Here is a 22,059-nt window from a genome sequence, read left to right as displayed (position 1 = left end):
TATGGGGCTCTCCTTGAGGAGCCTGCTTCTCCATCTGCCTGTTTCCCCCTCTCTCTCTTCAGAATGAACGAATGAATAAATAATCTTACAAGAAAAACAACAGGCCTACCCAGGGAGTCCCTGCTAAAGTAAATTTTATCAGGCATCTTTCCCCCACAATAGCCTGTTTTCAACTATGGAGAAAATTGGTCAAGGCAAGAAAACTTCCTTACTCAGCAAATATCAAAGACAGTGTTTTTAGCAGCTGGAGCAGCCTCACTTGGCTTGCTGCCACTCATTCTGATGCCATGATTCTACAAGACCTTGAACTCTTGGAACTGTCAGGGGCTGATGATCAAAATTTGACCAGCAACACTTTTAGCAGCCTCCAAACTTTGGAATACCTGTGTCTTTTTTTTTTTTTTTTTTAAGATTTTATTTATTCATGAGAGACACACAGAGAGAGGCAGAGACACAGGCAGAAGGAGAAGCAGGCTCCATGCAGGGAGCCCGATGTGGGACTCCATCCAGGGTCTCCAGGATCACGCCCTGGGCTGAAGGCGGTGTTAAACTGCTGAGCCACCCGGGCTGCCCAGATATGCTGTTTTTTTGTTTTGTTTTGAATCACATTAATTTTTCTTAAAGACTTTATTTATTCATGAGAGAGAGGCAGAGACACAGGCAGAGGGAGAAGCAGGCTCCACAAAGGGATCCTGATGTGGGACTCATTCCTGGGACTCCAGAATCAGGCCCTGGACTGAAGGCAGCACTAAATCCCTAAGCCACCTGGGCTGCCCTTGAACCATATTAAAATAGTAGCCCTGCCCACCCACCCCTCATCCCTTCCTGGTCACCCTCTCAGGCAACCATTGGTGATTGTTTTTATTGTTTCATTTCCCTAAAAACTTCAGTCTATTTTTGTTTTAAAAATCAACATAGCAATGGAATTGTCATATATGCTCATAGGCCTTGCTTCTTTGATTCCAGTTTGCAAAATTCATCCATGTTGTCCCATGTGGTTGTGGTTAGTTCATTTTCATTATATTACAATCCATCCATCTTGCTGTGGGGGAACATTTGGCTTGTCTTCAGGGTGGGATCTTCTGAGCAGAGCTGTTCTGAACCTTCTTCAGCAGATCAGCACGTTTCCAAGGGACTGGAACTAGTGGACCAGAGTATGCACAGCTTCAACTTCACCAGATAAGGCTAAACTGTTTTCTAAATGACTGAACCAAAAAAAAAAAAAAATTATTTTTTTAAAGATTTGTTTATTTATTCATGAGAGAGAGAGAGAGAGAGAGAGAGGCAGAGGCAGAGGCAGAGGGAGAAGCAGGCTCCTTTTAGGAGCCTGTTGCAGGACTCCGTCCCAGGACCCTGGGATTACAACCTGAGCCAGAGGCAGATGCTCAACCACTGAGCCACCCAGGTGCCCCTGTATATATTTATTTATATTAGTTATTATTTATATATAAATATATATGTATTATATGAATATGTAATAAATTATTTATGCCATACATACCACTCTTTGCTGGAAGACTGTACATATATAGAGAGCAGTCTAGATTTGTCCCACAGGCATTAGTTTGCTGATCCCTGCTCTAGACTCTCAAGTGTAGAAAATGGAAACTTCCTGACCATAATAAGCTATCCTGCTTGCATTTTTTGTTAATTCTTTTGTTTTTAGCAGTTTTAGATTTATGTTTAAATTGACTGGAAAGTACAGAGTTCCCATATACTCCCTTACTTCCCCTATCCACTTCCCCCATTATTAGTATGCATAGTGTAGTACATTTGTTACAGTTGATAAGCCAACATGGATATGTGATTATTAACTAAAGCCTATAGTTTAAGTTAGGGCTCACTCTTTGTGTTTTATATTCTATGGGTTGGTTTTTTAAGATTTTATTTATTTATTTGAGAGAGTGAGCATGGGTGGGGCAGAGGGAGAAGGAGAAGCAGGCTCCCTGCTGAGCATGGAGCCTCATGTGGGGTTCAATTCCAGGACCCTGGGATCACGATCTGAGCCCAAGGCAGATGCTTAACCAACTGAGCTACACAGGCGCCCTTGTTCTGAGTTATGACAAATGTGTAATGACATGCACCATTATGCTTGCCAGGTTTTAACTCATAAACTAGTTGGAAACAAAAATAAGCTTCAGAGTAGAATACTGAAATTCTGGCAACCACAAACAGGTGCAGGATAGTCCTAAGGGTAATTTTTAGTCTCTGCTATTGTGTTCATTTGTATTTTGCTGTGTTTTTTGGTTTTGGAGGGCTTAACAAACATCATTCACTATCACACTCAAAATAATGATACTGGAAGACCTAGTGTGAAGAGCCATATAATTGCAATTAAAAAAAAAAAGTGATTAAAGAAAAGTTTGAAAGTGGAAAGAAAATGCAGATGTTGCACATAGAATAAAACTGCTCCAGAAGGAATCTGGAGGTCAAAGAATAGTAGTGGGAGTGCTCATCTACTGCTCATCATTTGATTCAATCATTTTATTTATTTTTTTAAAGATTTCTTTTTTTTTGGGGGGGGGGGACACCTGGGTTGCTCAGCGGTTGGGTGGCTGCCTTCAGCTCAGGTCGTGATCCTGGAATCTGGGATCGAGTCCTGCATCAGGCTCCTGCGAGGAGCCTGCTTCTCCCTCTGCCTAGGTCTCTGCTTCTGTGTCTCTCATTAATAAATAAAATTTTTAAAAATTTTAAGTAAATATATACAAATAAAATCTTTAAAAAAAAAACCAAAGTGAGCATGGATTCAAGCCATAACAAATCAAACACCTCCAGCTTTTCCAAAACTTATCTTTTATAAATTTATCTTTGCTTTTAAGAAAACACTAATTTTTAAAAAGATTTTTAAAAAAGTGATCTCTACCCCCTCCCATGTGTGTGTGAACCCACAATCCTGAGATTAAGAGTTGCATGCTTCACCCACTGAGCCAGCCAGGTGCCCCAGATGTTTTTAACCTGGAAAAATGCTGGCAAGTATGAAAGGAAAATGGTAAATGTATAGGCTGTCCATTGTAATACTATTAATGATAGAAAAACTAGAAATGTATTAAATGTTCACTAGAGGGGAATGGTTAAGTAAATTATGAGCTACTCCTACCAGATAACATACTGTACGTCATTTGGAGTTATCTTCCTACTAGCAGAGCTCATGTAGAATGCCTTCTAAGATGTATTTTTTTTTTAAGATTTTATTTATTTATTCTTGAGAGACACAGGGAGAGAGAAAGAGGCAGAGACACAGGCAGGAGAAGCAGGCTCCATGCAGGGAGCCGGTGGTGGGACTTGATCCCGGGACTCCAGGATCATACCCTGGGCTGAAGGCAGGCATTAAACCGCTGAGCCACCCAGGCTGCCACCCGCCCTCTTCTAAGATGTATTAAATGAAAAAAAGAATGCTACAAATTAACAAGCACAGAATGATTTCTTTTGTTTTATAACAACTATTTCTATGGATACATATTGATGCATAGAAAAATCTAGACAGTGTATAGAGTTGTGGAATCATTATGTTGTACACCTGAAACTAATATAACATTGTGTGTCAACTATACTTAAAAAAAAAAAAAAAAAAAAAAAAAAAAGACCAAGAGACCTTTGGCTGGCTCGGTTGGTAGAGCATACAACTCTTGATCTTGGGGTTGTGAGTTTAAGCCCCATGTTGCCATAGAGCTTAGGTAAAAAAATAAATAAAATGTTGTCACAAATTAAAAAAAAAAAAAAAAAAAGATCCAGGGCAGCCCCAGTGGTGCAGTGGTTTAGTGCCGCCTGCAGCCCAGGGTGTGATCCTGGAGACCCAGGATTGAGTCCCACATCAGGCTTTCTGTATGGAGCCTGCTTCCCCCTCTGCCTATGTCTCTGCCTCTGTGTGTGTGTGTCTCTCTGATGAATAAATAAATAAAATCTTTAAAAAATAATAAAAAATAAAACAATTAAAAAAAAATCCAGACCATTACCGTTCAATAGAAATATGTTGCAAGCTGTATATGTGATTTTATATTTTCTAGTAGTCTACATTAAAAGGAAAAAAACAGGCAAAATTAAATTTAATAATATATTTTATTTAACCCAATATACAAAACATTATTTCAACATGTGATCAATACAAAAAAATTACGATATTTTACGTTTTTTCCTATTAAATCTTTGAAATGTAATGTGTATTTTACACTTACAGCACATCTCAATTTGGGCCAGCTACATTTCAAGCACTCAGTAGCCACGTGTGGTCCTACCAGACGGCATAGGTCTAAAACACATTGAAGTGACAGCATTGGTTACTCTGGGAAAAGAGGGGAAGAGATAAGAGGGATACTTTATTTTACCTCTGTATTCTTTTGTATTGTTCAGTTAGAATGGTTTCATGTATTATTTACAATGAGTAATGCATCTTTATTTATTTGTTTTTAATATTTTATTCATGAGAGACAGGGGGCAGGGGGAGAGAGAGAGAGACAGACAGACAGGCAGAGGGAGAATCAGGCTCCATGCAAGGAGCCGCATGAGGAACTCGATCCCTGGACTCCAGGATCAGGCCCTGGGCCAAAGACAGACGATAAAGCGCTGAGCCACCCAGGGATCCCTCAAATAACGCATATTTAAAGCCATTCAGAAAATTAGTATGTACTTATGTCTCATTCCTTAATATTTTTATTGATCTCGGGGATCCCTGGGTCCTTGACATCTTTGGGCAGCCTGGTGGCTCAGCGGTTTAGCGCCTGCCCAGGGAGTGATCCTGGAGTCCCGGGATCGAGTCCCACGTCGGGCTCCCTGCAGGGAGCCTGTTTCTCCCTCTGCCTGTGTCTCTGCCTCTTTCTGTGTCTCTCATGAATAAATAAATAAAATCTTTAAAACAAAAACAAACAAAAAAAACCAAGACTTTTTATGAAACTGATTCAATGGGATAAACATTTTCTGAGTTTAAGCTGTAAGGAGTTAGGGTCTGCACTACGGAAGACAAGAAGAACAGGACATCGTTGTCCTAAAAGATTTTTGGAAACAGCTTTTGGAACTGCCTTTACAGTTTGCATATTCTCTTTTTTTTTTTGTTTTTTGTTTTTTTGCATATTCTCTTCAGGTTGGATTTGACTTCTAGTAATAGCTGAAATCCCTGCACTTGGGGCCAGTAAATCAAGTTGGATGTTAGTTTTGTTTAAATGAAATGTGATTCAAGTAAAACAACTTGCAAACTGGCAGCTCCAAATTACTTCCAAAAATATTATCAGCAACAACAATAAATTAAGTATATAATACAAAAAGACAAACATGGGAAGGACAACTTAAAATGGATACATTCTGGTTTCCTTAAAAAAGAAAAAAATTGTTATTCCATATTTACATAGCCCTGTGTACTTTTCTATTCTTTTTCCATTTCTGATCATCTTCCACAAATTGTTGAGTATGCAAAATAAGAAACCAGAAGATATTCAGAAATCCTAATATTCTGTAATACATAATTAGAAGGAAGTTGATTAATGAACCAATTACAATCACTTCCTTTATTTCTCGCACTTGTTATCTCATGCTTTGCTAAAATAACAGATAAAGTTAAGTCTTTACTTTGCCCAGGACCCATCAGTGATTTATGATTGCCTTTCAAGCCTGAGCAAATACCATGATACAGACAAAACTATTTGACTACTATCCGAGTGTAGTGATAAATTTTGGAAGAAGGGGCCATTGGGGACTTTTAAAAATAACCTAGACTTTTTAGAGGAACGGAATTTGTGATTTCTAAAAGATGGGGCTAAAAGTACTAAAAGTGGGGGTTTTGGGTGGCTCTGGTGGTTGAGAATGGGACTTCTGATTTTGTCTTAGGGTTGTGAGATAGAGCCCTGCATGGGGGCTCTGGGCTGGGTGGGGCATCAGCTTGGGATTCTCCTTCTCCGTTTCTCTGCGCGCCTCCTCCTGCTCATGTTCTCTCGGTCGCTCTCAAAATAAATAAAATCTTTATGTTTTAAAAAAGATTTTATTTATTTGTTCATGAGAGACACAGAGAGAGAGGCAGGGACACAGGCAGAGGGAGAAGCAGGCTCCCTGCAGGGAGCCCGACGTGGGACTCGATCCCGTGACTCCAGGATCACGCCCTGGGCTGAAAGCGGCGCTAAACCGCCGAGCCACCCGGGCTGCCCCAAATCTTTATTTTTATTTTATTTTTTTTAATCTTTTTTTTAACGTTTAAATTTCTTTTCTTTTTTTTTTTATTTATTATTTATGAGAGAGAGAGAGAGAGAGAGAGAGAGAGGCAGAGACACAGGCGGAGGGAGAAGCAGGCTCCATGCACCGGGAGCCCGACCTGGGATTCGATCCCGGGTCTCCAGGATCGCGCCCTGGGCCGAAGGCAGGCGCCAAACCGCTGCGCCACCCAGGGATCCCTGCCCCAAATCTTTAAAGCAAATAAATAAAAGTGCTAAAGAGTGAAGATAAGAGAGAAAAGGAAAATAAAATTTTGTTTCCCCGTTTGAAACATCTAACGGAATCCTTTTTTAATTAAAAAAAAATTTTTTTTAAAGTAAGCTCTCGGCTCAACACAGGGCTCGAACCCACGACCCTGCCATCCAGAGTCACGAGGTCTTCCCCCCTGACCCAGCCAGGCGCCCAGAATCCTCATTTTAAACTGCAAGCGAGGGGCAGCCCGGGTGGCTCAGCGGTTTAGCGCCGCCTTCAGCCCGGGGCTTGATCCTGGAGACCCCGGATCGAGTCCCACATGGGACTCCCTGCACGGAGCCTGCTTCTCCCTCTGCCTGGGTCTCTGTGTCTCTCGTGAATAAATAAATGTCTAAAAAAATAAAAAATAAACTGCCAGCGACCTGAGCCTTAACGCCCCCCCCCGCCGGCCCCGGCCGTGTCTCGCAGACTCGCGGCCCAGCACCTGCAGCCCCCGCCTCCCAGCAGCAGGCGGGCTGAGACAGACGCCGCCGCGGCCCGCGCCCCGCCGCCCCCGCCCCCGCGCCGGCGCCCGCCCCCGCCCCCGCCAGGCGCCCCAGCGCGGCTCTCCGGCCGCAGCGTCCCCGCCACCTGCCCACCTGGGGGGCTCGCCTCTGCCGTCGCTCGTCGCCTTCCTCCCTCTCGCTGCGGGTCTCATCAGCGGACCCTTCTTAAATCCTGGACGCCCCCCCCCGTCCCAGCCTCCCGCCGAACGTCTCCCCTCCGGCCTCTCCCGTGGCCCGCGGGGTCACGCCCCGCCGTCCGCAGGCACCCCGACCTGGGCCGGCCCGGTCTCGGCGACCTCTCCGGCGCCCAGGGCTTCCCCCACTCACCTCACGCCGGCGAGCAGCTCTCCGCAGCTCGCTGGCGCCGGGCGCGGTCGCGGGGCGCGCACGCCGAGCGGCGGCGCGGGGCCGCGCGCGCAGCGTACGCGGTGACGTCAGTGCGCTGGCGGCGGCGGCGGCGGCGGCGGCGGCGGCAGGGCTGTTTGTTCTGCTCTCCCGCAGCCGAGGAGCCGAAGCGGTGGCTGCGGCGGCGGCGGCTGCCGGCAGTGCCCGCAGGCGAGCGGGGCCTGTGAGCGCGGCGGAGCGGCGGGCGCGGCGGGCGGGCCCCGGCGCCGCGCAGGCAGCCCGGAGAGGAGGGGGCGGCGGCGGCGGCCGGCGGCCGGCGGGGGTGGCGTGCGGCCTAGCGTCTCAGGTGAGGACCAGTGCCCTTCGGGGCGGCGGGCGGCGCGGGGCGGCCGGCGGGGGCCCGCGGCGCGGCCCGCGTAACCTGCATTGCGTAATGGGGCCGGTGCGCCAGCACCTACGCCATCGGCGCGGCGCGGGGGCGGGGAGGCCGGGGCGACGCGGGCTCGGGCCTGCGGGCCTCCCGCGTCCGCGCGCCGTGCCGCTTGCGCCGGGCCGGGGCGGCCTGCGCCGTTGGCGTCGGAGCGGCCGGGGCGCTCGCGGGTGCCCGGCGGTTGGCGCCGCCGCTCCCCGGCTCGGGCTGGCCGGCGGGGCGGGGGCGCGGGCGGGGGGCGCGGGCGCCGCGGCGGGGCGGGTGGCCGGGGGCGGGCGGGGGGCGGGCCGAGGCGCCCGGCACTTCCTGCCGCCGCCATTTTGTCAAGTGAGGAGGAGGAGGAGGAGGAAGCGGCCGCCGCGGGGCTCGCGGCGCGCCCGGCCCCGGTAAGTCCGGGCCCGGCGTGGTGGCCGCGGGCGCCGCTGTCCCCGACCGCGGTCCCGGGGGCTGGCTCGGCCCCGGCCCAGACGCTCACGTGGGCTGGGCTTAGCGCGCGCGCCGCCCCCCCCCCGCGCCTGGGTCGTCCTGCCCGGATTGGGGCAGCGCGCCCCCGCCCCCATTTCCTCGCCTTCCCGGCCGTCCCCGGAGCTCTGCGGAGAATGGGGCTGGTCCCCGGGCGGAGGGAGGAGGCTGCCGCCGCACGCCTGCCCGGAGACACTCCCGGCGGTGGGAGCGGTGCTGTGTGGGGGCGAATCTGACCCCCTGTACCCACCCACTCCCAACCTGGCAGCCCTGCGCCGGGCGCTTTGTTTTGCTGGGTCGGTGCTCGCTGGCGTCCTTGCCACGGCCTCGTCTGTTCGCGGTGTTGTGCGGGGTGGTGGTTTGGGGTGGGGATGTGGGGGAGTTGTGATTCAGCGAAATAAAATGACACCCCCCCCTTCTCCCCCCCCTCCCCACGGAAACAGCACAACTTTACCCAGCCGAGCTGCCCCCAAGGCCCGGCCTTGGACGAAAATGGGAAATCCCACTTTGGTGTAGTGGACAGTGTGAATACTTATATTCAGGCCCGTGGATGAGTCATGTGCTTTGGCTGAGTGGCTGACCTCCCATATATACTGAAGACCACGCGCTGTGGTTTTTTTTTTTTTTTTTTTTTGAAATGTTATTCTCATTTGTTTACTCATTTAATGTTTCTGCAACCTGGTGGGGTTTATGGCCCTGGTCTTTGGGTTCATTTATATGTGTGTTGGATGCAAGAAGTGACCTCTTGGAGTTTGTGTTTCGTGAGAATTGACGTGTTTTTGCTTCCCTCTGAGACGGCTCTACTTGTCTGTGTTTACAGAGAGCGAGTCTCAGTGTACCTCTAAGCCAGTGGCTCTTTCGTGCTGTAATCATGGTTGGGATATTTTTATGAATGGGGCTGTCAAGTTCCTTAAGTTGTGAGTCCTTAGAATTTGTAGTTTGGAAGTGGTAAAGAAAGCGATACTCGGCAGGATTTATGAATGTGTTTTCAATACCAGGTAGACTTGGGATGGTAAAATCTGTTTTATGACCTTGCCAGTAATTTAATAAAGCATTCTTTTTGGTTTAATTTGGATGGGGATTATCTATTTTCAAGGTGTAATAGATAACCAACCGGTTTTCCCCCAAAACTTCAACCTGGGGAAGATAAACCTCTCAGACGGTTTCTGTTGACTATAGAAGGAAGAGCATGACCTGAAACAAAATGCATTTCTCCCCAGTTATCCACCATACTTCTGTCTTTAGTAGAAAACAGTATCTACGGGCTCAAGCTGTGGAGTAAATCTCTTAATAAGATCACTTTACTTTGGTCTTAACTGGAAGATGAGCCCACCTGTGTGTTTTTAGATAGAATTCAGCCCCAGCTAATTTGTTAAAGATACGGAGGTCTGCCACCAAAGAAAAGTTGGAACTTGAAAGTGGCTATATTTTAAGGATAGGTTGGCTGTTTAGGGTGTCAGTATGGCTAGCTTCCCCTTAGTTTGGATGGTGGTAGAAAAAAAAATTACCAAAGAATTGCAAGATAATTATTGGCCACTTTGTAAAATTTCCACTAAATTATTGAATTGCTTAAAGGAATTTAGACTTTGTTTCCAAAAGTTACCTTTTTGAGCCAGTTGTTGTGATCTTTGTACTAAATTGCACTTTTGTTCTTGGAGGTTGGGAGGATGCGATATTTTTCTGTTACACAATTCAGGTTATTGAATGACTTGAGATTTACGGATTTGGAAGGAGGTTGGAGTCCTTGTTCTTAATTTAAAGCAAAACCATTTGGTACTTCAATGATTTGCAGATTCTGGGCTGTTAAATCTTTTGACAACCCACTGTCATCTGTCACAGTTGTAAAGTATTTCATTTCTGATTCTTAATAAACTTGTAGATCATGTTTGTCTTCATGTTCCTGGGAAGTGTATAAAAAGGAAAGAAAAGTTTGCCATTGGAAACTGCTACTAATATTTCATAAGTCTTTGTGACTTCTGGTGTTTAGCAAAGATTGCATGTTTGCAAAGTGAGAAATGGGATTCTTTGCAGGTGCTGACAGTTCATTTTAAATTCATAAGTCATGAGTTTGTAAAAAATAATATTTTATTTTTTTTGTTTGTTTTAATGGAATGTAAGTTCCATGCAGGCGGGATTATGTTTGCTTGGTTTTGCCTATTTTAATTGTTACATCCCAGAAGAGTACCTTAAATAAATATTCTTTGAGTGAACAAACTGGAGAGATAATTGTACAGGAGGAATTTGGCATGTCCCTAATACCAAACGCAAATAATTCCCCTTAAATTGTTAGGAAGGCACATAATTGGTTTGTAGTGATTTACAAGTAATGTGAATTTTAACTAGGATGCTAAAGTCCAGAAATTGGAGTGAACTTATTTATAGTCCTGGCAATGTGGCATGCAGTTGCTTCTGTGCACTGTCTACTGTACATTTCCCACTTAGTTTGAAATGTGGTGAGTGGGTTTGGGCTATGGTTCAATACTGGCCTGAGAAAAGTATTTTAAGAGGGAGATGAAGTGGGTAATAAACATGTATGGGCAGCACTTCTAAATGTGAATCTAATCTTGTCAATAAAAACTTTTTTTTTAGCATTGAGCGTTTTCTTTTTAATACTCGGGTTTTGTGTGTATGTGATTGCCCAGTTTCAGCGATTAGTACCCGAGCTTTTAACTATGTGCAAAAGGAAGATAAAAAAGGTATTTGCATGTGACTTTTCTTTGGTGAGTGTTCTTTACTAACATATCCATTTCCAAATATGTACTGAATACAAATTGTGTATAACTTGGGCATTACACTGTTAAAATAAAAAAAAAAATATATATATATATATATATATTTTTTTTTTTTAAGAATTTGAGAGAATGAGTGAAGGTGAGAGGGAGAGGGACATGTAGACTAGATTCCCCACTTAGGAAGGAGTCTGATGGCAGGGCTTGATCCCAGAACCATGAGATCATGTATGACCTGAGCTGAAGTTGGACGGACGCTTAACTGAGCCACTCAGGTGTTTCCTCAAATATTCTTCTTTAAAGAAGTAACAGCTTTATCAAGATAGAATTCACACACAATGCAGTTCCCCAGTTTAAAGTGTATAATTTAGTAGTTTGTAGTATATTCAGAGTTGTGCAGTCATCACCACAACCAATGTTAGGACATTTACATTCATTCATACAAAAATAAACCCCTTTATAGCCACTCTCTGTACCCCCCCGCCCCCCACAAGGCCTGGCAACCACCAATCTATTCTCTGTCACTATAAATTTGTCTCTTCTGGGTATTTCAGGAATTATGCAATATATAGCTTTTTATATCTGATCTCTTTCAGTATGTTTTCAAGGTTTTTGCTATAGTATGAATCAGTACTTCATTCTTTTTATGACTGAATGATATTCCATTATGTGAACACATTACACATTTTATTTATCCATTCATTGGTTGGTGGATATTTGGGGTGTTTCCACTTTGGCCACTGTGAACATTCACGTACAAGTTTTTTTGTACAGACATTTACTCGTGAGTAGATAGATATTCAATGGAATTGCTGGGTCTTGGTAGGTAGCTATTTGAGGATGTGCAATGACTTTTTAAGTGCCTTGATTTCTGGTGCTTTCACAAGGGGTTAAAAGAAAAGCTTGCTGAGCTGTGGGTGTACCCATTTTAAAAAATGAGGAAATGGAAGTGCAAGGATGCCAGTATGTTGCCTGTAGTGCAGTCTGTGTGATTTGATCCCAGCTTATTTTTTAAAAATTGTACATTCCTAGAGAACAGTTTGAAATGCTAGTAATGCACAGAAACCTTTCTGGAATATGCACTCCACAAACTTTTGCTGTTGTAAAGGGTTATTATTAAAACCTTGAATTTTCTTCTTTAGTTTAAGCAGGCTACAACTCATTAAACTGCACCCACACGTCCCAGTTTAAATCCTGGGATATATCCCATTTCTAAAGAAATAGATGAAGTCCAGTGTCAAAGTTAGGGCAAACAGCCATCTGTCCCATTCTTGACTGATCCCTGAAGGGGAATAGCACTGATTGGTCCACCATCATTTGAAAATGAGACTGTAAGGGTCTTTTTTTTTTTCTCTCTCTCCTTTAAGCTAAAGCAGTTCATGGTCATTTGAAATAATTTGAAAAATAACAATGTTAACGTAATGTGAAGTGTCAAAAACTATCCCTTAATCTCATTCGTGTTCCATTTTTTTCTATTTATGAGTAACAAAATTAGATTATACTCTTTAAAAAAAAATCCTGCATTGTGAACACTTCCAAGATGCCCTATTTAAATAGTTGCCTAGGGATCCCTGGGTGGCGCAGCGCCTGCCTTTGGCCCAGGGCGATCCTGGAGACCCAGGATCGAATCCCACGTCGGGCTCCCGGTGCATGGAGCCTGCTTCTCTCTCTGCCTGTGTCTCTGCCTCTCTCTCTCTCTGCGTGACTATCGTAAATAAATAAAAATTAAAAAAAAAAAATAGTTGCCTAATATTCTACCATAGGAATGTGCTATAATTCTATTTTTGGACACAATTTTCAAGTTCTTTTTTTAAGATTTTATTTATTCATGAGAGACAGAGAGGCAGAGACACAGACAGAGGGAGAATCAGGCTCTCTGCAGGGAGCCTGACGTGGGGTGGGTACTCGACCTGGGTCTCCAGGATCACGCCCTGGGCCTAAGGCGGACGCTAAACCACTGAGCCACCCAGGGGTCCCCATCAAGTGTTCTTTTTTCATGTTTAGAGAGGGAATCACTAGATCAGAGGGTGTGCATTTTTTAAACCTTGATAAATTAGTTTTCCAGAAAAGTTCCAAGAATGTCCATTTCTCCAGTTATAGTTGATAGTGTTGTTTGTAAGAGTGAGGGTTTTTCTTTTAACATTTTTGCCCCCATAAAAAGCAATTGGGTAAAAACAAAATGTCCTCTTGAGTATGTTCTGAGGGCTTCTGAGAAGCAAATGTGTCTCGACATCTTGCTCTTTGACCTCTCTATACTCTATCCTGCCATAGTTGAACTTTGTTTCCTGAAATCAAGTCTCAGAATTCCTGATCCTGTGATAGGAGCCCAGTGTTATCTGAATGCTCTGGGGAGGGCTCATGCAGCCCCCTGGCATCTAATCCTCTCCAAAGACTAATACTACCAGTGTGAGACAGACTCCAGTTTGAGTCTTGGCCCTGCTGCCACCTTTGTGGCTTTCAGCCTGTCTTTCAATCTCCCACAAATTTCTTTTCTTTTCTTTACTTTTTTTTCCAGCTGAGGGCAAAATGAGGCAATACCCTCTCAAGGTTAGCTACTTAATTGCTGTCATTGCCCAGGGTAAAGAATTGAAGTGGGAAGAGGTAGCTAGGTATGAGAGTAGAGCTCCTGAAGGCCAGGAAGCTGCATCACCTGGTACTCCTAGAAATCATGTCACCAGGTAACACCAAGGTCAACCAGGTGCCTTCTACAACCCCCCCCCCCATGTTGTGTGTTCCTTCCAAGTGAATGGTGCATGGAGACCAATGGAGGGAGTGATTTAAAGTGGGGATTAGGGTGTTGTTGTTTTTTTTTTAAGTGAGGATTTGTTTTTATCTGATACCGAGATTAAAAATTATGGTAATAGGATCAGGGAAAATTCAGTGGCTCTGGGAACATCCACTCTGGGATGTTGGCTGCAGAGTTTGGGGAAATGATCTAGCAGGGAAAGGTGACCTGGTGTATTTTTGGGCCTAAAATGGAAGTTTTCTATTTCATTAAAACTTGGTTATCTGAGTAAAAGGTGATGGTTAGGGTGCCAGTTGGGCAAAGTTTTTCTAGAGTTACAAGCACAGCATCTCTCCCTATCTTCTTTGCCTCTTTTGGCCCTAATTTGAATTGTGTTGACATCTGAGCATGGCAGGATTCTGGTCTCCAGGAAGGTTTGGGTCACAAGTCAGCCTTTCCCTGCAAGAGAGGCAGTCAGCTGGATGGGATAACTCCACTTTCCTGGTTGGGAGACTGAGGTCCTGCTAATGATTAGACTTTGGGCCTTGTTGACCAGGCTAACAAGTTGATGTCAGTCACCATTACTAGGGACTATCAAGATCCAGTGTCATATAGGTTGTTTTGTTGTGTTAAATTCAATTGGAGAAATTTTTTTTTTCAGATATCAGCCAAAGCTAAGCATTTAACTGCAAATTAAGAGTGCTTCAACGTATATGCCATTTATTCTTTTTGATCTGTGACATACCTAGACTTTTTTTAGTTCATCCTAAGTATAGGCTATTTTTCTGTGATTTTTTTTTTTTTTCCTTGACAACTATTGGCTTCTTCTGCCCGATGTCGGAATACTAGGTCTTTGCTGTGGAGAGTAGGCTTGGTTGGAGCTGTTTCACTGGAGAGGGAGAACTGTGGAGTCCACTGTCATGGTTCAGTCCCAGCCCTACCCACTTCTGCTCTTGACCTAACTTGATTTACATAAATTCTCTAAACCTCAGTTTCCATATCTGTAAAGTGGGATCTGTATACCTGAGCATTGGCAGGTGGTCAGAAGGTGGAGGGAGGGGAGGGAGGGCTCAAGTCTGTAATGTAGTTGTACTGAGTGGGGTCTGAAGGGAGTGCTTGCTTTGCTCTGCCTGAAGGGCTTTGAGAAAAGCTGTCCAGACCCTACTCTGCATTGGTCACCTTCCTTGTCTTGGTTCCATTTAATGCTGAAAGTTCTTATTTGTTCCTGGTAGCTGTCAAGAGGCACTGACACATTGTGGAAGCAGTGCCAGAGAAAGAGGTGTTGGGCTTTGTATTATGCAATTTCCAGAAACAGGAATTAGTAATTCCTATGCCCTTGTGTGTGGCCAATGTCCCCACTTGTCCTATGCCACGCAATAACATATACACATTCTATGGGCAAATTGGCCTTTGAGATTGTTTTGTGGTTTTGTTTTGTTTTGTTTAAGATTTTTATTTGTTCATGAGAGACATACAGAGAGGCAGAGACACAGGCAGAGGGAGAAGCAGGCTCCTTGCAGGGAGCCCAATGCAGGACTGGATCCCGGGACTCCAGGCTCACAGCCGAAGGCAGATGCTCAGCGGCTGAGCCACCCAGGCGTCCCTGTTTGGGGTTTTAAGAAAAAAAGGAAGAGAGTGAGATCAGTCTGGGGATTTTACACTTGAAACATTTTCCTTTTTTTTTTTTAAAGATTTTATTCAGAGAGAGAGAGACAGAGAGGCAGAGACACAGGCAGAGGGGGAAGCAGGCTCCATGCAGGGAGCCTGAAGTGGGACTCGATCCTGGATCCCAGGACTACAACCTGGGCCGAAGGCAGGCGCCCAACCGCTGAGCCACCCAGGCGTCCCTTTTCCGTTGTTTCTGAGGAAACCTCTTATTTGGTGGGAGCAAATTGTTAATCTGAGGGTTGAAACAGGAGAATTGCATGGAGTGTGGAATGTGCCAACGCTATGTGTGTGTGTACATGTATGTACACACAGTACGTGCTTGCATGAGAACACACTGTACTTGTGTTGGACCAGTCACATACCCTCTCAAGCCTCAGTTTCTCATATGTAAAAAAGGGTAGTAGGGTAGTAAGTTTGGGCTCCAGAGAACTTTGACCAGAGTCTCGATTTTAAAAGAAAGTCATTCTTGTTTTATATGTTTTTTTTTCCGCTTCCAAACTGAGGGTAATGATGTGAAGTAAAGGGTTGCAGTCTTTAAGGGGAAGAAAGGAAATGTCAAAGAGTGTTACACATTGAAGAGTATTTTTTTTTTTTTTTTAATGATAGTCATAGAGAGAGAGAGGCAGAGACACAGGCAGAGGGAGAAGCAGGCTCCATGCACCGGGAGCCTGATGTGGGATTCGATCCCGGGTCTCCAGGATCGCGCCCTGGGCCAAAGGCAGGCGCCAAACTGCTGCGCCACCCAGGGATCCCAGTATTTTTTTTTAAGATTGATTGATTGATTGATTGATGATAGAGAGGCAGAGACACAGGAGGAGGGAGAAGCAGGCTCCATGGCAGGAGCCCCATGTGGGACTCGATCCCGGGACTCCAGATTGCGCCCTGGGCCAAAGGCAGGCGCCAAACTGCTGAGCCACCCAGGGATCCCTGAAGAGTATTTCATAAACCTTTATTTTATGTATTGCTGTGTACGTGATAAAACCTGTATCTTAATTGTGGGTCCTGTCAGAACTGTGTGAAATAACATTGTTTTAGGTACCACTCACTTATAACTGTGGGGACTTTGATGGTAGTTTCTTCTTTCAACCCTTTTACAATCTGTTTCTCCCTCACTTGTCTAAGGGTGACTCCTGCATATGCTTTCTAGAAGTAGGTGACTTGGATTGTACCCACTGCTTGCTAAGCACTCTGTAGGAGGTAGAGTGGATGGGAGAGTTGAAGCATATAGTGTTGAAGGTTGTCAGTCTGCAACAGGCAAAACAAGTATATGAGGGTTGTGTGTGTATTAAAAAAAGTTCAACCAAGTGAATTTTAAAGATCTTAGTTGACTTTTTTCAATGATTCATGAATAGGGCAGCATCTCACCTAGTAAATGGAAAGGATTTCCAAAGAGCTGTATAAAATGAAAAATTTTTATTGGGGACGGGGTGGGGGGGGATGAGGAAGTTGTAAACAGCAAAGAGTAGATTGTTTTAGGAAAGGTCACCTTTCTTTAGGGGCTGGGGTCTGTCTTTTGGGCAGATTACCTCACTGGTGCTGACCAGGTAATTCCAGATTGACTGGTTTAAAATTCCACTCCTTGGAGAAGTTGAAACTATAATTAGGTATTAAGTCTCAGTTTGGTGACTGTGGGGCTTAGCACAAGTGACTCCATTTGGGCCTTTTGTCTCTTCAAGTGTGTGAGGCAAACTACCTGTCCTTTATTCTCATAAACCATCCTTCCAACTTTTTATTTAAGATATCTTTCTTTCTCTTTTTTTGGAAATAATTTTATTGGTTGGGTCTCTTACAAATAATAAACGTGAAACTGTCAAAAGGGAACTCTGTTGGCTTATGTGATAAGAAGTCGGTGTCTCAGGCACAGCTAGCTGAATCTAAGGGCTCAAGCAGGGACATCAGATCTTGTTACCTGTCTCTCATATACTGATCTCAAGGTCAAGATTGAGTTTTCCCCAGTAGTGCTGATGGCAGGAGACTCTGTCTTGGATCATTGCCCATCACCTACCATGTGCAGAATGGGAATGTCAAACTACCTTGCCTCAAACATGGCATCTGTAGCCCATCTCTGTCCTCCACTTGCTCACGTCAAGTAGTAGCTCCAGCAGCTAGATGGAATACTTTAGTTAAGCAGTCTTTTTTTTTTTTTTTTTTTTTTTTAAGATTTTATTTATGAGAGAGGCAGAGACATAGGCCGAGGGAGAAGCAGGCTCCCCATGGGGAGTCCCATGTGGGACTGGATCCCAGTACCCTGCATGACCTGAGCCAAAGGCAGACCCTCAGCCATTAAGGCATCCACATGCCCAGAGCAGTCTGTTTTTTGCACTAGAAGTAGTGTGCCCCCTAATTGGAAGCAAGAAATTTTGGATGGCTGAAAGGGAAGCTAATTTTCCATACTAAGTCATAAACCAGAATTAGGGCAGCCCAGGTGGCTCAGGGGTTTAGCGCCGCCTTCAACCCAGGGCCTGATCCTGGAGACCCAGGATCGAGTCCCACATGGGACCCCCTGCGTGGAGCCTGCTTCTCCCTCTGCTTGTGTCTGCCTCTCTCTCGCTCTGTCTCTCATGAATAAATAAATAAAATCTTAAAAAAAAAAAAAACAATTAAAATTAGCTCAGGATGAGTAACACAAGAAAAGGGTAAAGTTGGGATCCCTGGGTGGCGCAGCGGTTTGGCGCCTGCCTTTGGCCCAGGGCGCGATCCTGGAGACCCGGGATCGAATCCCACGTCGGGCTCCCGGCGCATGGAGCCTGCTTCTCCCTCTGCCTGTGTCTCTGCCTCTCTCTCTCTCTGTGACTATCATAAATAAATAAAAAATTTAAAAAAAAAAATTAAAAAAAAAAATAAAAAAAAAAAAAGAAAAGGGTAAAGTGAAGATGCTTAGGGATTATGTATTCCAAATCCTTTGGTAGAGGATTAAATGAAAGGGTTTTTTTTTTTTTACCAGGTACCGGGTACAGAGGGAGCTGCTATGGGACCTGTGAGAGAAGTCAAGCCAAATCTCTTTGAGGGAGATGAGAGGACTCAGGTCACCAGTGAGGACAGGGTTCAGTTTGACCAGAAAAGCAGCCCTGAGGAAGCACAGGGGTAAGATGGGTTTATAACATCGAGGAAGCACAGGGCACAACTTGGAAAAGGAACCAGGTAGATAAATTTCAGTAAATGCTTGCATGAATGAAATTGTAATGGAGAACTTTTCAGTAGACTGGGTTCATCTTTCGTCCATGCCTGTGAAAACTACAGTTGTAATTTTGCCATTTGCTAAGCTGTTTCTGTACTTAAGTTCTTGTAAAGTCTGCTGCTTGACATTCCTCTAGTATTACAGAAAGCCTACTCAGATTTCCATAATCAAAAACAAGTGTTAAGGACTGCTAGAGTAATCATTTTCCTACAGTTCTTGCTGTTGGATTTATTCAGTCCTTTGGGGACTCCGAATAATTGAGGATCCAGTGGCCAAAGATGAGACCAGCCCTCCTCCTCACTAGAGCTTCCCTTAACGTGAGGGGAGGTCAGAGGGTCCCCTTGAGAATGTGATGAATGCTATAGGTCCTTTCTCCAGAAAAAATGTATATGCCTGAACATTGAACAGTTGGGGAGATGGTTCTCGGAAACGTAAAGTCCGTCTAAGGAGCATGTACTAAAATAAATTTCCTGGATTTTACTTTGAGAACGAGAAGTTTATCATTATATTAATTAAAAGGCTCTTGGTGGTTTTTAAGACTTTTCTTTTTGCACGCAGCCTGTTTTTGCGGACATTTACAAATACATAACATGGAAACAGTGTGGAGTGCCCATTTTGGATTGTCCTTGTGAAATCCTCCAGGGGGTTTTATAGAGCTGTCAGCGTGAGTGTCACCAATGGCACAAACTGGCCCAAGATCCCCAATGCACCCCTCTTTCCCAGCTTGTTTTCCTTCCTGGGGATAAGGAGTGTCAGAATGGGCCTCTCATTGGCTGAGGAGAAGGGAGTTTTTGGTTCACTGAAGACGCCACTGTTGGTAAAACTGTCTCCAGGATTTGGTGTTGGCCTGGAACCTTTATTGCAGAAGGTAACCCACCAGCCCATTGGGTGGTGTTGGATGTGGGTAGGCTTAGAGTTATGGCTGTGGGTCCCTGCTGTGATTTAGTATCTGGTCTCTGCTGTGGGACTCCGTTCATGCATACACTAGAACTGCACAATGAGGGAGATAGAACTTGTGGAATGGGCAAAGTATCATCCTTCAACATAATGTTTTTGCTTAGGAATATGAACATGCTACTCCAGGTGTGTGCATGATGGCACTCTCTCTACCCACATCCCTATGGTGGAAGGAGTAGGAAACACAATACCATAAACTTGAATAATTCATACTTCTGTAATTGGGGCAGAGGTGATGGAGGATGGAAAAGAACTCCTGTTACTTCTAAGAATGGTGCATATTAAAAACTCCCTTGCTCCTCCTTAATCTCTGAAGTTCAAAGATTAAGCTTGTTACGTGCTGATGTATATTTCACCCTTTCATTTCCTGGTGTTGGCTTTATTAATCCCATTGCTCTGCTCAGTTGAATTACAATCTTACTGTATAGGCATGTTTTTTTTTTTTGTTTGTTTGAGCAGTTTCCCCTATTTTGTAATTAAGAGATACAGGCAAGATAGGATATGTGGAAGAGTTTTATAAAAGGTGGTTCCTTCCATGTGTAGGTTTTCATTTATAATCTTCATTGAAAATTACCTTTTTTTTTTTTAAGATTTTATTTATTCATGAGAGACACAAGAGAGGAGAGGCAGAGATACAGGCAGAGGGAGAAGCAGGCTCCATGCTGGGAGCCTGACGTGGGACTCAATCCCGGGTCTCCGGGATCACGCCCTGGGCTGAAGGCGGTGGCGCTCAACCCGGCGCTCAACCTGGCGCTCAACCGCTGAGCCACCCAGGTGTCCCCATTTGTTTTCCTTTTTTTTTTTTTTTGTTTAAATTTATGATACAGAGAGAGAGAGGGAGGCAGAGACATAGGCGGAGGGAGAAGCAGGCTCCATGCACCGGGAGCCCGACGTGGGACTCGATCCCGGGTCTCCAGGATCGCTCCCTGGGTCAAAGGCAGGCGCCAAACCGCTGCGCCACCCAGGGATCCCCCCCATTTGTTTTCCTTTTGACACTAGGAAACAATTGAGCTGACAGATAAGTTGTCTGGAAGTAACACCACCTTTGTGTTCATCTATTTCAGAATCATAACATGCATCTTTGTAATCCCAGGAATGTAGTTTTTAGTTGTCAGTGTTGGAATCCTTTTGAGTTGCAACATATGCAGCCTATAGTTTAGGTGGCCTGTCTTCAGGGTCCTCTCTCAGGACATCTCCAGGTCTGTTTGCTCTGGGAACCCTGAGCATCCTTCCCTTGTACTTGAGAGGGCTGAATGCCCTCCCTGGCCTGTGGCTCTTTCTGCTTGCCAGATCCCCACAGTCCCTTTGTTCACCTTGAGGCAGTGCTTATCTTTTGATCTATGACTCTTTGTGAAAAGTATCCCATAAAGGGTAGAACTATATTTTCTGAACGTACAGGTTTTTTTTTTTTTTCCTATTAACTTCTTGCCTAATTTGAAATGGTGAAGTAGAACGTGAGTCACCTGGCTGTCTTTGTCTGCCTTAGTGTACAGAGCTGCAGTGTGGGTCTCTTCTTTCCCACTGTTTCCCCAGAGGGGAAGCTTGAGTATATGTTTATGAGCACTCTGTTTTAGTGAATATTTGAGTGGTTAGTATGGCTCAGGTGCTAGATTTCTTTTTTTTTTTTTTATGATAGTCACACACAGAGAGAGAGAGGCAGAGGGAGAAGCAGGCTCCATGCAGGGAGCCCGACATGGGATTCAATCCTGGGTCTCCAAGATCTCGCCCTGGGCCAAAGGCAGGCGCTAAACCGCTGCGCCACCCAGGGATCCCAGGTGCTAGATTTCTAAGCAAGGCTCCTGTTTTCCTTAAGTCTTAAGAAAACTGGACAGCCCAGGTGGCTCAGCAGTTTAGCGCCGCCTTCAGCCCAGAGTGTGATCCTGGAGGCCCCGGGATCAAGTCCCACGTTGGGCTCCCTGCATGGAGCCTGCTTCTCCCTCTGCCTGTGTCTCTGCCTCTGTCTGTGTCTCTCATGAATAAATAAATAAAATCTTAAAAAAAAAAAAAAAGAAAGAAACTAACTGGGTACTAGTACTAGTATCATTTCCATTTTGTAAAAGGAAGCTGATGCCCAGAGTGCTCAGTCACTTGAGGAGAGGGATACAAGGGCACAGAGCTGGTAAGTGGCAGGGCTTGGCTCCAGAGCCTACGTGCTCTTTCTTTTTTAAAGATAACTTTTTCCAATATTTTGTATTATTTTTTTAATTTAATTTTATTTTTTTAAGATTTTATTTATTCATAAGAGACACAGAAAGAGGCAGAGACACAGGCAGAGGGAGAAGCAGGCTTCCTGCTGGGACCTGATGTGGAACTTGGAACTCAGTAACAGGACCCCAGGATCATGACCTGAGCCAAAGGCAAATGCTCAACCACTGAGCCATCCAGGCACCCCTAAGATTTTATTTTTAAGTAATCTCTACACCCAATGTGGGGCTTGAACTTACAACCCCAAAGTCAAGAGTTGCACTCCAACTGAGCCAGCCAGGCACTCCTCCACATGCTCTTGACTTCTGTTCTGCAAGTTGTGGAAGGAGAGAATCTGCCACGTGCAGATGGTTGGGATGGTACCGTAATGTGGGCAGGGTAGAGAGTGCCTCCTGAGAGTTATAGGCCAGCCACCCTGAAGGAAGAGAGAT

The 22,059-nt window shown here is 45.0% G+C and overlaps 1 protein-coding gene and 1 long non-coding RNA gene across 3 annotated transcripts in view; one reads left to right on the top strand and one right to left on the bottom strand.

Moving 5' to 3' along the window:
• Positions 1-716: 716 nt before the first annotated feature.
• On the bottom strand, positions 717-7,574 carry LOC121496010. 2 transcript variants are annotated; one of them, XR_005989084.1, is made up of 3 exons: positions 7,257-7,574; positions 4,173-4,279; positions 717-1,205 (listed from the first exon to the last, which is right to left on the bottom strand). It is a non-coding gene; the product is annotated as an uncharacterized LOC121496010 (long non-coding RNA). The 2 variants fall into 2 exon arrangements; XR_005989085.1 differs by lacking the exon at positions 7,257-7,574 and adding an exon at positions 7,023-7,242.
• A 368-nt stretch (positions 7,575-7,942) lies between these two features.
• BRD4 (bromodomain containing 4) overlaps positions 7,943-22,059 on the top strand; it is a 92,427-nt gene continuing 78,310 nt past the window's right edge. The window contains exon 1 of the mRNA XM_041764183.1: positions 7,943-8,090. The gene's annotated coding sequence lies outside the window, so the exon portion shown is untranslated. The remainder of the gene's footprint in view (positions 8,091-22,059) is intronic.

Source organism: Vulpes lagopus, chromosome 7 (assembly GCF_018345385.1).
Source record: "Vulpes lagopus strain Blue_001 chromosome 7, ASM1834538v1, whole genome shotgun sequence".
Classification (NCBI taxonomy): Eukaryota; Metazoa; Chordata; class Mammalia; order Carnivora; family Canidae; genus Vulpes; species Vulpes lagopus.
The sequence above is the reverse complement of the archived record's forward strand: the minus strand, read 5'-3'. Positions and strand labels throughout refer to the sequence as shown.